Below are 13,706 nucleotides of genomic sequence, written 5' to 3'. Positions count from 1 at the left end.
ATTTTATTTTTTCCTAACGCACAACAAAACGCAAATACGTGTAGATGAGCTGAACACATTCAGCAGTTAGGAAAGCAACATGAAAAACATTTGTTTGTAATTCTGAGGTGTAATGGAAACAAATATTTTAGAAGGATGAGTATAAATTAAGACACTAGGTGATGCACAAATAATACATATTCACTGAATTCCGATTCCCACACATTATTTGTATGCAATATAGTTTCATCAATCAAACTGTCTGTGCAAATGTAGTAACCATGTTCTAGTAAAAGCGGTTTAAGCCACTCCACTTTAATTACTTACACGCACTTACATAACGCCAGCCAGACTCAACTGTATTCATCCTAGTAGGAGGGCGCGTTGTACACCTTGTGGAAAGGAGGGGGGGGACGTTTTTGCATCTTTCCTGGAACTGTATGGCGGTCCATGTGTTCTGGGAGGTGGTGGCACCCCGCATCTCTACAGCAGTAGGTATTGATATCCCTATGACGCCTGGTATCTGTCTTCTTGGATGGACACAACAGCCCAAGGGACGCAAGATTTCATACTAATTCTCTAACTAGTATTGCTTCTTGTAAAGCGAAGGGTAGCAATGGGATGGACGGGACCAAGGGCCCAGAGCGAGGTCTTATGTGAAAGAGATGTGTTGGAATGGAAAGTTGCTGAGGAACAACATTTGAGGCTCTCTTGTACTTATGACAAGGTCAAGCTGGATTTGATGGCCTGGGGGTCGATGTTGGAATTCTTTAACGAGTATAATGCTGCGGATAGATATGGACTCTGATCAGGGGGACCCGGACACATACACCACGCCAAAGCAGTTGTCTCCTGATCCTTTTATGTTCTCAGGATGCTAAAAAAATCCTACAGTTTTCCCAATCAGTGCTGGTAGAACTCATCAGCACACTGGTTATGTCGAAGGTTGACTACTGTAATGGTCTCCTAATCAATGCCCAGGAAAGGGTCCTGATTAAGCTACAACTGGTGCAGAACGCAGCCGCCAGGATTCTGTCAGGCACCCCCAAGTTTAAGCCGATATCCAAGGTGGTGCAACAGCTCCACTGGCTGCCCATAAGAAGCAGAACCTAATTCAAGGCGTTATGCATGGCACACAAGGCAACCCACAACACAGGACCTGAGTTTCTGAAGAAAGCTCTCTGCTCATACACGCCCAGTAGAACCTTGCGATCATCAGCAGCCAACCTGCTGATTCTCCCACGAACTTAGAAAGCTTCATGGGGCGATAGAAGATTCACAGTCGCCACCATTAAATTGTGGAACGCGCTTCCCCTTCATATTAAGACTAGTCCTACCCTGCTAGTCTTCAGGAAACAAGTAAAAACCTGGCTCTTCAACCGATAAGTCACTCACTGCACTGCCTTTCCTTTTAGTCCACAGAACCGAGACACCCAAGGGTATTTGCGCGCTTTACAAGTTGCTTAAATAAAATAAATAAGGAGGAAATATAACCTCACTCATTGTATGCGAGCAGACACTATCAAGTGCATTTTGTTTGAATACATAGTATCTATGCTTTGCTTATTCTTTTGACAGCTGGAGGGACTATTCCGATATAGTGGATGGGACTTTGGGCGCCTTGTTTTTTTTTTAATGTGATAATGGCAAATGTTACCAGGCACTCGGAGTTGTTTTGAAATACAATAATGCATAAATAACCATTAAAAAAAATTAAAATTGGGACCATGTCAAACGAAACTTTGCTGTCTGCAAATATCAATGCGCTACCATACAATGTATTATCATATTAAAATAAATCGTCGCCTCATGTTGATTAAAGCTAGGTGGGTTGCGAACGTTTGCAGTACTAAAAAGTGGGTTTGGGTCTAAAATGTTTGGAAAGCACTGCTCTAAAAACCAAATATACTGCTGTTAATCTAAAGAAAAAGGGCAAGTTAACCTCGTTTTAGAGAGCAAGAGATTAGAAAGGGTGTTAGACTTAGATCATCTTTGGGTTAGACTCTCTACCTGGAAGGTTCAAGTTGTAAACCGTTTTTTACCCTGAAACATCAGGCAGCTGCGATCATAAGGTCTGCAAACCCCTCACCCACTTATTCTGTATCTCCCGCTCTGGAAGTTTACAAAGCTCAAGCATTGGAAACCATCTTCTATGGGTAAGAAGTACCAGGATAACTGTAATTTACAGTACCTGGGAATAGGTGAGAACTATTTTATAAGATCCTTACTGAAACTCCCAACTAGGTCCCCAATGATATACTTAAGGCTAGATCTGAACCTGAAATCAGCTAGTTGTCCATATTACACAGCTGAGGCCTATTTTATACTAGTTTCGAACTTAGACAACCATCAATTTGTCACTGTACAAAAAGGAACAGCAGGACCTTTTTGAAAGTCCCTCTGCACAAACAATTCCATGGATGAGTTATATCAATGGTTGATTAACCAAAAGTTACCCAACTACTGGACTGAACCTCTGACGCTACCTACAGGTGCCACTAAAATAGTGAAAGGCAGGTACTGGCACTTGGTCCTTGGTTCCTGGCTAAAAGGCTCCTGACCAGGAAGTCGGATTGATCTTTTTGTATCTATCAAGAACAAACCTCAAATTTGAGGAGTTTGTTTCTAGATTATATAAAACCGCCTTGACTAGGGCGCTATATTTAAAATTCAGGACAAACTCCCTTTCGCTTGCCTCGTTTACTAGTGCAAGGTCACTGAAAATAATGCATCGGAACAATACCCAATGGGGTGCCAGGGAGCCAAAAACAAAGAATATTTATTCTTTTTCAGCACACACTAAAAGAAACAGCAGGTTCGTGGCTTTGCAGAGGATTAGAAACTACCACCTGGCTTTATGGATTTGTAAAGCTGAGACCAACCCTTGTGTGCTTTTTTTCTATATCAAAATTCCCACAAACAGCTTGGGACCTTAAAGGTAGCTAGCTCAACGACCGTGTCCATTTTGAGGTTATTCATATTTTAACATAGAGGGACAGATGTATGACCATTTCATTTTGCAAGTTTTTCATTACGATTTTTTGTGACGCGCAATTAGAAACTCGCAAATTGAAATGTACTAATGTGTCTCAGACACATTAGTGATTTCCAATGGGTTCGGAGTTGACCTGCATCATCAATATTGATGAGGCAGGTCGCAATTTGCAACCCATTGGGAATGAGCAATAATACAGGGATGGTGGCCTGCTGGGAACAGCAGACCACCATGTCCGTACTAGCTTTTAAATAAATAAACTATTTTTTTTTAAATGCAATGCAGCCTGCTTTCCTCAAAGGAAAACAAGATGAGTTTTAAAAAGAATAATGAAACGTTTCGGTTTAATTTTTTAAGGGTAGGCAGTGGTCTGAGTGACCACTGTCAGCTCTTAAAAAACGTGTTTGCCACCATTCACAAACGGGAAGGCGTCCCAGGAGGACTGCTAACCATTTGCGACTGGCTTGCCACCTACTTGAAGTAGGTGGTAAATTTTGATTGTTTTGCCACCGCATTCCAGTTGCAAAACAATCGTACATCCCCGAGAGACTCGCTGTTAGGAAGGGATGCCCTCGGCACACCCCTTCCGAATAGTGACTCGCAGACACTTTTTTGCAAATCACTAATAGGTTACTAACCCTCAAAATACAGTTTGTACATAGAAAAATGCATTTTACTGGTCGCAAACAGCCTGATGGGCCGTTTCCGATCTGTAAAATGCGTTATACATCTGCATCTGGCCGCTAGTCTCTTAGACTGCACATATATCAGATGTGAAATTTAATTTTGAAAATGTGTAAGGATTGTTTGATCGCTTTTAGTATCTTACTATGATGACAATGTTTTTATTGTTTTGTATGTTGATGGATTTTTATACGATCTACCAGTAAACTACTCATAGTGAGGCCCTGGAAAAACAGTCCCTTTCTAGGGCAACAACACACTTTGAGGAGGAAGAACAACATAGCTTTCGAGACACCTCAAGTTCATGCATAGCTCTCAATGAGTCCGAGGAGAAATTTTAATTTTATTAGAACAGACCTGTCTACAAAATATTGTGACGTTATTTTTTAAACATGTTTGTTCTATGCTGGTTTTCCGGCCCAATCAGTCCGGGAAAGAGGCGAGAATATCATACCTGCAGCATACTAAACAGACAAACTTTCTGGGTCAATCAAGTGCGCCCCTTTCTTTACTGGTAGGATATTTAAACGTATGAAGCATGGGAACCAGATACTACACAGAACCAGCACCGCATATGAACCTTAGCCCTTTAAGCACCCCAGGGCAAACGCAATTACTAACTTGAACTTGGTTTATGATGTTCAATCCAGGAAATGGGACTGGGAGATTTTACATTCCTTTAAATCTATCCTGGAGACTTAGAAATCAGAAAAACGAAGATCAGCAGGACAAATGAATGCTCACCAAAACGTTCAAGGGAAACTGAGAATGAGATTGTTCAATGACCTGTGCATGTTGTTAAACAAATGTCCAATCCCCAGAAGCAAAAAAGAAAGTTCATTGAAAGTCTGCAATGTGTATTAATGTCCTCTAGCTTGAAAGGCACTTCATTTCAATACTCTGTGGTATACGAAGTGCCGCAGTCCCATCCCAAGAGGGACTGGAGCGTAGATGCAGAGAATCATATTGCTGTGAAGACTTACACAAATTCTTCAGGCTCTCAAGTCTACCCATTTAAGGAAGCACTGAACTCTCCTTTAATTTGATTAGGATGATAAAGCTGTTCAGCCACGGATTTTACCATTCAATCGAGTTTCGATGTACTCTGGATAGTCCTGCATAGGCTTGAATCCTGCTAGCTGTTCTGTTTCACATAACAATGGGTTAAAAGGTTATACTGTAGTCTGCGTACAAGTCAATTCTCCCACCATGTCTACCCACAAATGACAATCCGTACATTTGTTTCTTACATAGGGGCACCTTGATGCACCTATGATTTGAGATGATCTAATTTAAGTAAGGAAATAGCGATCAACATTGGCATTCATTTATTTGATAATGTACTGAAAGTGGAATTGGTGAACTTTAATATGGCTGGTGTCTGTTGTTGAGTTAGCGGATTAAAACCAACTACATTGTGGAATACGAAAAAAAAGTGCAGTGGCTGCTCCTTCTGGAGTGCATAATGTTAAAGTTACACTGGCCCTAAATGTAAAGGTCCATTTCTAATGGCACTATGATATTCATCATCCTATGCTGTAAATAAATACTTTTTCTAGCCAACATTCAATTTGCACAAACAAGAAATTTTGTCTAAAATCTGTAGCATACTGTGAAGAATCGTATTTTCAACACATTCTACAGTATCGGGAAGGCTGTGGGGAAATGCATGGCTAGGACATGAACATTGGCTACATCAAGATACAGTCTTAACACTGCCCTGATTATTGCTCTACTCTTCAACAAATAAGACTATTACAACAGCATTGTCCGTGATCTTATTCTCTAGGTCTCGATAAAATCACTCAAACTCTATTTGAACTTGGCAAGCTTAAGTTCCTTTTCAGAGCGTAGGCAAGTTTTTTGAAGGAGCACAGTAGTCCCATCAACCAATTACCCACATTAAGATTCAAATAGGCCCATGACTTCATCATTCACTTCCTAAGGTTGCAAGGACCTTCTCTATACGCACCAATGCCATTAATAGCACTTACTACCTCGACAGCATATTAAAACCCACCCTAGACCATCAAGAATTAAGACCTTTCCCATCCACTGCACTACCACTGCATAACTTGTATATGCTCCAGTCCTCCATCCGTCCAGGACACCACCCTTGCTCCAACCATAAACAAGGAGACTACGATTAGGCCTGAAACACTACATCTAACAACCACCATCACCGTCCCAAATGTCAACATCATATACTTTATGGCATCGTATGTGCACAACTGTGCAAACATTTCCTTTTATTTATTCTTTTCGTTTGGATCCACCCCCCCTATTGATGTGTTCCTAATCTCCTCTTCTGTGGCTGCCACTTGGGAACATTTACTAACATTTAGTAATTAGGTTTGCATGTGCAGTAATTTGCAAGAGTGTTGAGATTTTGCTTTGCAAGCAAAGCCATTTGGCAGCTTAAGAAAACTGGTATCCAAAAAGCTATTTTGAATTAGCAACCAAGTACATTTCAACTTTGCCTATAAATACCAGGAAATATAAACACACATAAGATAAGGGCATTTATTTCTAGCACGCTGAAAATAAAAAAAATATGATTTGTCAACTAATTATATCGCCCTTGCTGCGAGCATTTGGCTGTCTGTATTACAGTAGACATGGGACATAAGAAACGGGAATAAGCTTTCATTTTCCTAGGACCACAAGTAAGGGTGTTTCACAAAGGTATCTGCTAACCTAAATTTCACTTCAGGTTAGCAAATACATGTATTTACTGATAAAAATTCCCATTGCTCATTCATAGAATAAGAAATGGTGTGCATTTGTACTCTTAAAAGACACTTATCCCCATATAATTTTTTGTCCCTATGGTAGAGATTTTCCTGGAGTAAATCTGCTCTCTTCCATCACCCAACAATACAGTGCTGATGACATCAAAGACGACAATACGTACCATTACTGACAATCAATTAAATCACACGTATGACTTCATTAATAAAAGCATATGAACCTAACTTAAGAATGGCAAACCGTAACATACAGCATGGAATAGAACGGTCTGTTCCCTGGCCCCTTTCTTGACCTCTGGTTGTAGATCAAGTCTCTTAAAATGTGCTAGGTTAGGGGGCGTGCCTAGACGAGCCAGCATGGCGGACGTGTTTTTGCTGTGCTCCGTCCATCCCGATAAATATCCTGCTTTTATCCTAACTCCCTCTGTATGCCTGAAGACTGGGGGAGACATTAGAGCACCCGCAGCCTGCCACGACGATCCGCCGGTGTTTCCGCTGCCTGGCGAGACCGGAGACGAGGTGAGGTCTAGTGCTGGGCAGTGGAGCCGGGGCATCGATTTCAGCGAGCCCCGTGGGTGTAGCGGGCCGACATCTCCCTGACCTGTGCTCTGCCCCATGAGTTCCCGTGGCGGTGGGCCCCGCAGGAGGAGATGGAGGGGCATATCGGCCCCCTAGGGATCCCGCGACACGGCTGGTGCAGAACGGCCCGAGGCGGACACGGCGACTGGCTGCGCTGCACGGGGAGGATAGGACGGCCGGGGCGGTGACGGAGGCCCGTGGCTGCGAGCCCTGATAGCCGGCGCACCCTCCCGAGATGTAGCTGCTGGGGACTTGGACTATCAGAGGCCCTAGGGAGGAGGCCCCCCCCCCCTGTCCTGAGAACTCCCCGCAGATTGGCGGCGGGAAGGTGCCGCGCGGGGAGGCTTGCAAAGCTCCTGGTCGTTGGGCCTGGCGCCTCCCGCTGCAGCAGGCATCGGAGGTTGGACTGCAGAGTCAGGCCTGGACAGCGGTGGTGGAGATTGCGGCCCCGCTCGTGGATTGGGCCTGCGGTGTGCCCTCGAGGCCTGGTGGCGTAAGGCAGGAGGCCGTGAAGTCCAGTGGTGGCCACGTGGCAGCCTCACAGTTAGCGCTGGCCTAGAGGAAGTCCTGCGGCAGGCAGGTCGGGCCGCACTGGTGAGGAGAGTAGCGGATGGGCTAGTGCGGTGTCCCGTGGCTACATACTGAAGACGGCGGAATCCCGGCTGAGAGCGGCTCCCACGGGGGTTAGCCCAGCGAGTGGAGCGTGGTTTGCCTGTCCGAGCCACGAGGGGTGCTAGTATACGACCGTTAGTGTCCCCCCTTTCCCCCGGGCGGTGCCTGTGTCGACGGTCGGTCGGTCGGACCGTGAGGGGGCTCTGGAGAAAGTGTTCGCGGCTGTGCCCTGTGGGTAAGCGGGGGCAGTGTGAGTGAAGAGGCCCCCCTGTTCAGAGGCCCATGGTGAATACATCTGGGCCTACCTGAGTGGATTGCGGGCCCTGGTTCGTGGGGGCCTATCAGTGGGGAGCGGCCCAGGTCGGCGACCGGTCATTAGGGTGTGTACGCTGAGTAGGATCCTGTGTGCCGGACCTGAGCCGCGTCTGCGGGGTGCCTGCTGCATGTGGCCATGACAAGGGACAAGGGCAGTGGTGGTGCCACAAAACATGGGCCCATTGACAAATTCACTGGTCTGGGGGGGTGGGCGCGGAGACGGAGGGGGGGGCAGGGGCGCGGCTGGAGGGCAGCAGAAGTCCGGGCCGGATAATGTGGCATTAATGGTGGCAATCACTCAGTCCCGGGACATGCTGGACGCCAAAATTGGCGCAATGGGTTCGGATGTCATGCTACTGCACCAGGATCTGCGGAATGCAGTGTCCCGCATAACGGAGGCAGAGACCCGGATTTCAGGTGTAGAGGACGACGTCGCGGCCCTGAAGTGCAAGGTGGCAAGCATGGAAAGCACTCAGAAGGGCCTGGTACTTCGGGCTGAGGACGCGGAGGGGTGGCTAGGCGGAATAATCTGCGCTTCGTCGGTTTTCCAGAGGGCTGCGAGAAAGGCAATATGGAGAGCTTCCTGACGCCATATCCCAGTGTTTCGTGATAGAGCGGGCCCACAGAGCTCTCATTCAGAAACCTCTGGTGGGAGCTCGCCCGCGGCCTGTGATCGCCAAACTTTTGAACTATCATGACCGCGATGCCATACTGAAACAGGCCAGGGCCAAGGAACCTCTGCTCTATGAGAATCAGCACGTCTTGATCTTTCCGGATTATACACGCTTAGTACAGCAGCAGCGTCAGTCGTTCATGGCCGCAAAAGCCCGTCTCAGAGACCTCAAGCTTTGCTGTTCCCGGCCCGCCTGCGGGTGGTGTTCCAATCGCGCACCCACTTCTTTGATACTCCGGAGGAGGTGTTCAAATGGACTGATGAAACGGTGTGGGTGCGGGTACACACACCGCCAGGACTGGAATCGAATTCCTCTCTGAGCGAGGCGCAGTCGAAAACTTCCTGAGGGTCGCGCCGGAGGGGGAACAGGCGATCTCGATCCCGGCAGCGCTCCGCATCCAGCGGGGCCTCCGCCTGGGGGCCCCGGCTCCCAGGCAACAGACAGTGGACCCTTGACTTTCGTTTCCTGCTGTCAGGTTGGTGCCAGGGTGCTCCCCCTATTAGGCGTTTATGTATGTTTGCTGTATCTAGAAGGAGGGAGTTATATCATGGGCAGATTCCCCTTCAGTCTGGTACTTGTGGGGGGTGGGCATGGGAGTTATGGGCTGTAGGTTGGGGATCCATTGGCGTGGGCGGCCTTTGGTCCCTCGTTGGGGACCGATTGCCAACCTTGCCGCGACAGGTACTTCAACGGTTTTGAGGTATGGGGTGGGGGGTCTGTTCGGGGGGGGGTTGTTCTTGTTGGACATGAGTCGCACAACCACGAGGGGTTCCCTACACATGTTTTGTACACGTCCGCACGGCCCTGCGCCCGTGCTGTGGTCCTGGCCGTTCCCGGATGGCGGGTCGTACTGACAATGCTTCAGGACCCCAGGGTACCCTCCGTATTCTCAGCTGGAATGTGCGTGGGGTCCTGGATAAAATCAAGAGGGGGGCAGTGTTGCGCCAGGCGAAGAGGGTTAGGGCTGACGTGCTTTTGCTACAAGAAACCCACTTACTGGGTACTAAGGCCCTGTGCCTGCAGCGCTATGGGTATCAACAAGTCTTCCACGCTGGTTTTGCAAGGGGTTCCAGGGGGGTGGCCATATTAGTGTATCGTAGAATTCCTTACATTCATTCCAAGCAGTGGGCCGACACACAGGGGCGATATCTGTTTTTCAGGGGTATGGTCGGGAGAACCCTTTGGTGTTGGGCTGCGTATACGCCCCGCCCCCCCCCCCCCTGCAGTGGTCGCTTTTTGAGAAATTGTTTATGGTATGGGCGGACATCCCGACGCACTATCGGCGGTGGGAGGAGACTGGAATGATGTCCTGGACGTGATCAGGGATAGGTACAGGCCTGGGGGTGGTTCGGGTGGAGGCCATTCCACAAAATTACATGATATGGTCGTGGGCTTGGGTGGACAATGGCGCGCTTGCATTGCGATAAACGGGAATACACGTTTCTTTCAGCAGTCCAAAAATCCTTTTCCAGATTGGACTACATTTTCGTCCCTCGAGAAATGGCTGGAAGGGTGGAGTCAGCGGGCTCAACTCGGGGAAAGCTCCCAGACCGAACGGGTTCCCCAGTGAATTCTTCAAGAAATATCACTTGCAGCTAGCCCCTCATTATCGGGCGGCGTTGGAGGAGGCCAGGGAGCAGGGTAGACTCCCCCCAGACTGGAGGCATGCAGAGGTAGTGGTACTTCACAAGCCGGGCCGACCCCCGGAACACCATGCCTCCTACCTTCCAATCTCCCTTCTGAACGTGGAGGCCAAAGTCCTGGCCAAAGCGTTGGCCAACCGGCTCCTACCTCATATCTCAGTGCTTGTACACCCTGATCAGGCCGGCTTTATGTCCCAGAGGGCGACCAGGCATAATATTCGTCAGGCGCACGTGGTGGTGACGGCGGTCAGACGGATTGGGGAACAGGCCGCACTACTCCTCGTCAACATGGACAGAGTGTTCGACTCATTGAGCTGGGTCTATCTGTTCGCACTACTGCCCCGGCTTAACCTTGGGCCCCACTTCTTGTCCTACCTGCAACATCTCTACACCGATTTGACGGCTTCCGTTCGGGTAGCGGGAACGATCTCTTCCAGTTTTTCCATTAGGCGCGGCACCCGGCAGGGTTGCCCCCTCTCGCCATACTTATTCGCCCTGGCTATGGAGCCGTTAGCGGCGTTGGTGCGCATTGATGCACAGTTCAGTGGGATTGAGTGGGCGCAAGGGTTGTCCGATAGATCGCATTATATGCGGATGATGTCCTTTTCTTTCTTACTGATCTCAAAAGGTCGGGCCGCGCCTCCTGTGGATAATGCAGATTTTTGGAGAATCAACGGGGCTCTACATGAACCCTTGCAAGTCCACGCTATGGGTGCTGAGGGAGCGGTCGAGAGTGGGTGATTGGACATCTACACTTAAATATCTGGGGGTGTTTCTATCGGAGGTGCCGACCGTCTCCTGGTAGCGGAATCTGGCGCCAGTATGGGAACGAGTTCAGGCAGATCTCAAGACCTGATCACGTATGCTGCTGACGATCTATGGTAGATCGGCAATCTTTAAAATGGTGGCACTCCCCCGGCTGCTATACCAACGGCAAAATCACCCATATCCAATCCCGCCCAAATGGCTCCGGTTGGGGAACTCTGTGCTTGGGCAGTTTTTGTGGGAGGGTGGAGCGGTGCGTGTGGCGCTACGCAAGGCTTTCTCTGCACTTATTGCGGAGAGTTGGCGACCTCGGACATCCTATCCTACTACCAAGCATCTCACCTCCTGGTCCTGAATGAGTGGTGGTATGGCGACAGGGGGAACCCGGCATACGCCTTGGAACGCTATCTTATGGAGTCTCATACGCTGCACACTATTCTTTACTCTGCGCCACTACGGAGCGCACTGCCTTCGGCCACACAGGTAGTGTTTCGAATTTGGAGACAGGCTCTGTGCCGTATGGGTTGGTGGAATACTCTGACTGGGGAAACCACCTTGTGGAACAATGGGCGATTGCCCAGCCTTGCGACACTACAGGGATTTTGGGGGATGGGACAACATTGGCATTTCGACCCTAGGGGATGTACTAAGGGGCACTTAAGTCCTTTCAGAACCTATGTAAGGAATTTGGCATGCCTCGCTCTCAGTTCTTTAAATACCTTCAGTTTCCGTCATGCACTGTCCCCCAGCCTGGAGGGTTTGGAGTCCCTCCCTGAGTTTAGTCCACTAGAAGCAAAAGTGTTTATGGGGGATTTGAAGACGAAGAAGATGGTCACGCACTGTTGCCCCACGTAGCAGAAGCTCCGGGAGACATGGGTGGAGGATGTGGGCGAGCTAGAGGAGGGGTGATTGGAGGGAGGCTCTGGCCGCCCCCAGGGGTGCGGCCATAGCAATACGCCTCCGTCTCATCCAATTTAAATACTTACACAGAGTTTATTTCACAAGGGTTCGGCTTTGGCAGGCGGGACTGATTGTCAAACCGGAATGCCTCCGCTGTGGCAGGGAGGAAGGGACGTTCTTGCATACAGTCTGGTGTTGTGGATCCCTAGATCGGTTCTGGAGAGGGTCTTGGCCTGTTTATAAGTATTTGGGTGGGAGCTCCCACATATGCCACAGTTTGCCTTGTTGCATGTAATGGATGGGGTGGGTGGCAATGTGTTCATAAGGCACCTGATGCAACTTGGCCTCACGTTGGCCAAGAGGGACATTGCCAAGGCATGGAAAGATCCACAGGCCCAGTTGGTGGCCGTATGGAAAAATGGGATAGACTTTTATATGGGGTTGGAGCAGCCGATCTTCGTAGCCAGAGGGTGCCCACGAAAACATTATAAAATTTGGAAACGCTGCGCAGATTATAGGGGCCTGTGACTTGAGCCCCCCGCGGTGCTGGAAGATCTTCCGGGGGAGTGATAAATGGGTCGTGTGGCACGGGGGTGGGGGGCCTGGGAGGCAGGTGTGCATATACCGCTATTTTTCTGTGCATTGGGGGGAGGGAGTCGGGGAGGGGAGGAGTTGGGGGGGTTGGGGCTGTTGGGAGGGGGAGCGGTAGATTTTTAAGTATTGCTCTGTCATATATTTGCTTGTTCTTGCTCACAAAGAAAAGTTGATTGCCTTCCGGCTGATGTAATGTTTAATACTGCAGATGTCTCTGGTGTTCAGAGCCCTGCAACATATGTGCAGTCTGACAAAGTATGTTTAAAAAAAGAAATATATATATATAGGCTAGGTTGAGCTGTTAGTTTGGTATTTAAAAAAATCTAGAAAATACTTACTTCAGACAACTTCTTATGTATGCACTCATATTTACGAACAAGCCATCAAACATCAGTAAACTTTCAAATATGAAAATGCAAAGCAGTGTTATGGGCTCTGAACAGGTTGAAAATCTCGAGTTTTCTGGAATATAATGGTAGGAATGTGAATGGAACATTACCAATAATCTGGTTGTCAGCTTTTGGCAGGAACGCAGTTTTCAAAATGGTTTTAGCAGTCCTGTTTATTTGTCCAAGTCCATAAGCAGCCTGGGTGCTCTAATATGACAGCCAGTTGAACAGAGTATGGATACACAACAACCAAAAGTTCAAATTACTCTGTCAATAGAAGCAAATGAAACAAGGACCTGCATCCTCAATTTACAGCCTCATCTTTCAGAAACGTGAGATAAAATATCACTTAAGTGTTAGTATAACTTTACCATAATACGTAATGTAGTTAGAAATATATTAGTGATCCAATTAAAATGCGAATGGGTCAAACATATAATATGTTTAATGCTGCAAGTCTTGGCTATGTTTTTTAGGTAAAGCCTGCCAAACAGCACAGCTGTCTTGTTGCGAAAGATGTTTTGAGGGTTTACCAAGAACACATACTGCCTTGGAGCCTGCCCGTTGCTTACCATTGGCTGGCTTTCCTGTCACTGACATTTGCCTGCTTCTTATTCGTGTCCCAGCTTGTCAGTCTAGTGATTGTCCCGCCCTATGAGCAGCACCTCTTTACCATTTAAATGGCTGACTTCTATGCTTCCACTGCTTGCTTTTCAAGCACTACTTTTTTCTTTTTAGTTGAGAATGCAAAGAGAGCTCGTGTTTTCCAGCTGTCTCCCTCATGTACTTATCTTCCCCTGCACTTCGTGTTGCTCACTGTCTCCTGT

The 13,706-nt window shown here is 48.0% G+C and overlaps 1 protein-coding gene across 1 annotated transcript in view; it reads right to left on the bottom strand.

Moving 5' to 3' along the window:
* Positions 1–13,706, bottom strand: part of DNAJC11 (DnaJ heat shock protein family (Hsp40) member C11) — a 536,755-nt gene that overhangs the window by 441,478 nt on the left and 81,571 nt on the right. The window lies entirely within an intron of this gene.

The sequence above is a fragment of the Lissotriton helveticus genome, chromosome 5_1 (genome assembly GCF_964261635.1).
Source record: "Lissotriton helveticus chromosome 5_1, aLisHel1.1, whole genome shotgun sequence".
NCBI lineage: Eukaryota > Metazoa > Chordata > Amphibia > Caudata > Salamandridae > Lissotriton > Lissotriton helveticus.
The sequence above is the reverse complement of the archived record's forward strand: the minus strand, read 5'-3'. Positions and strand labels throughout refer to the sequence as shown.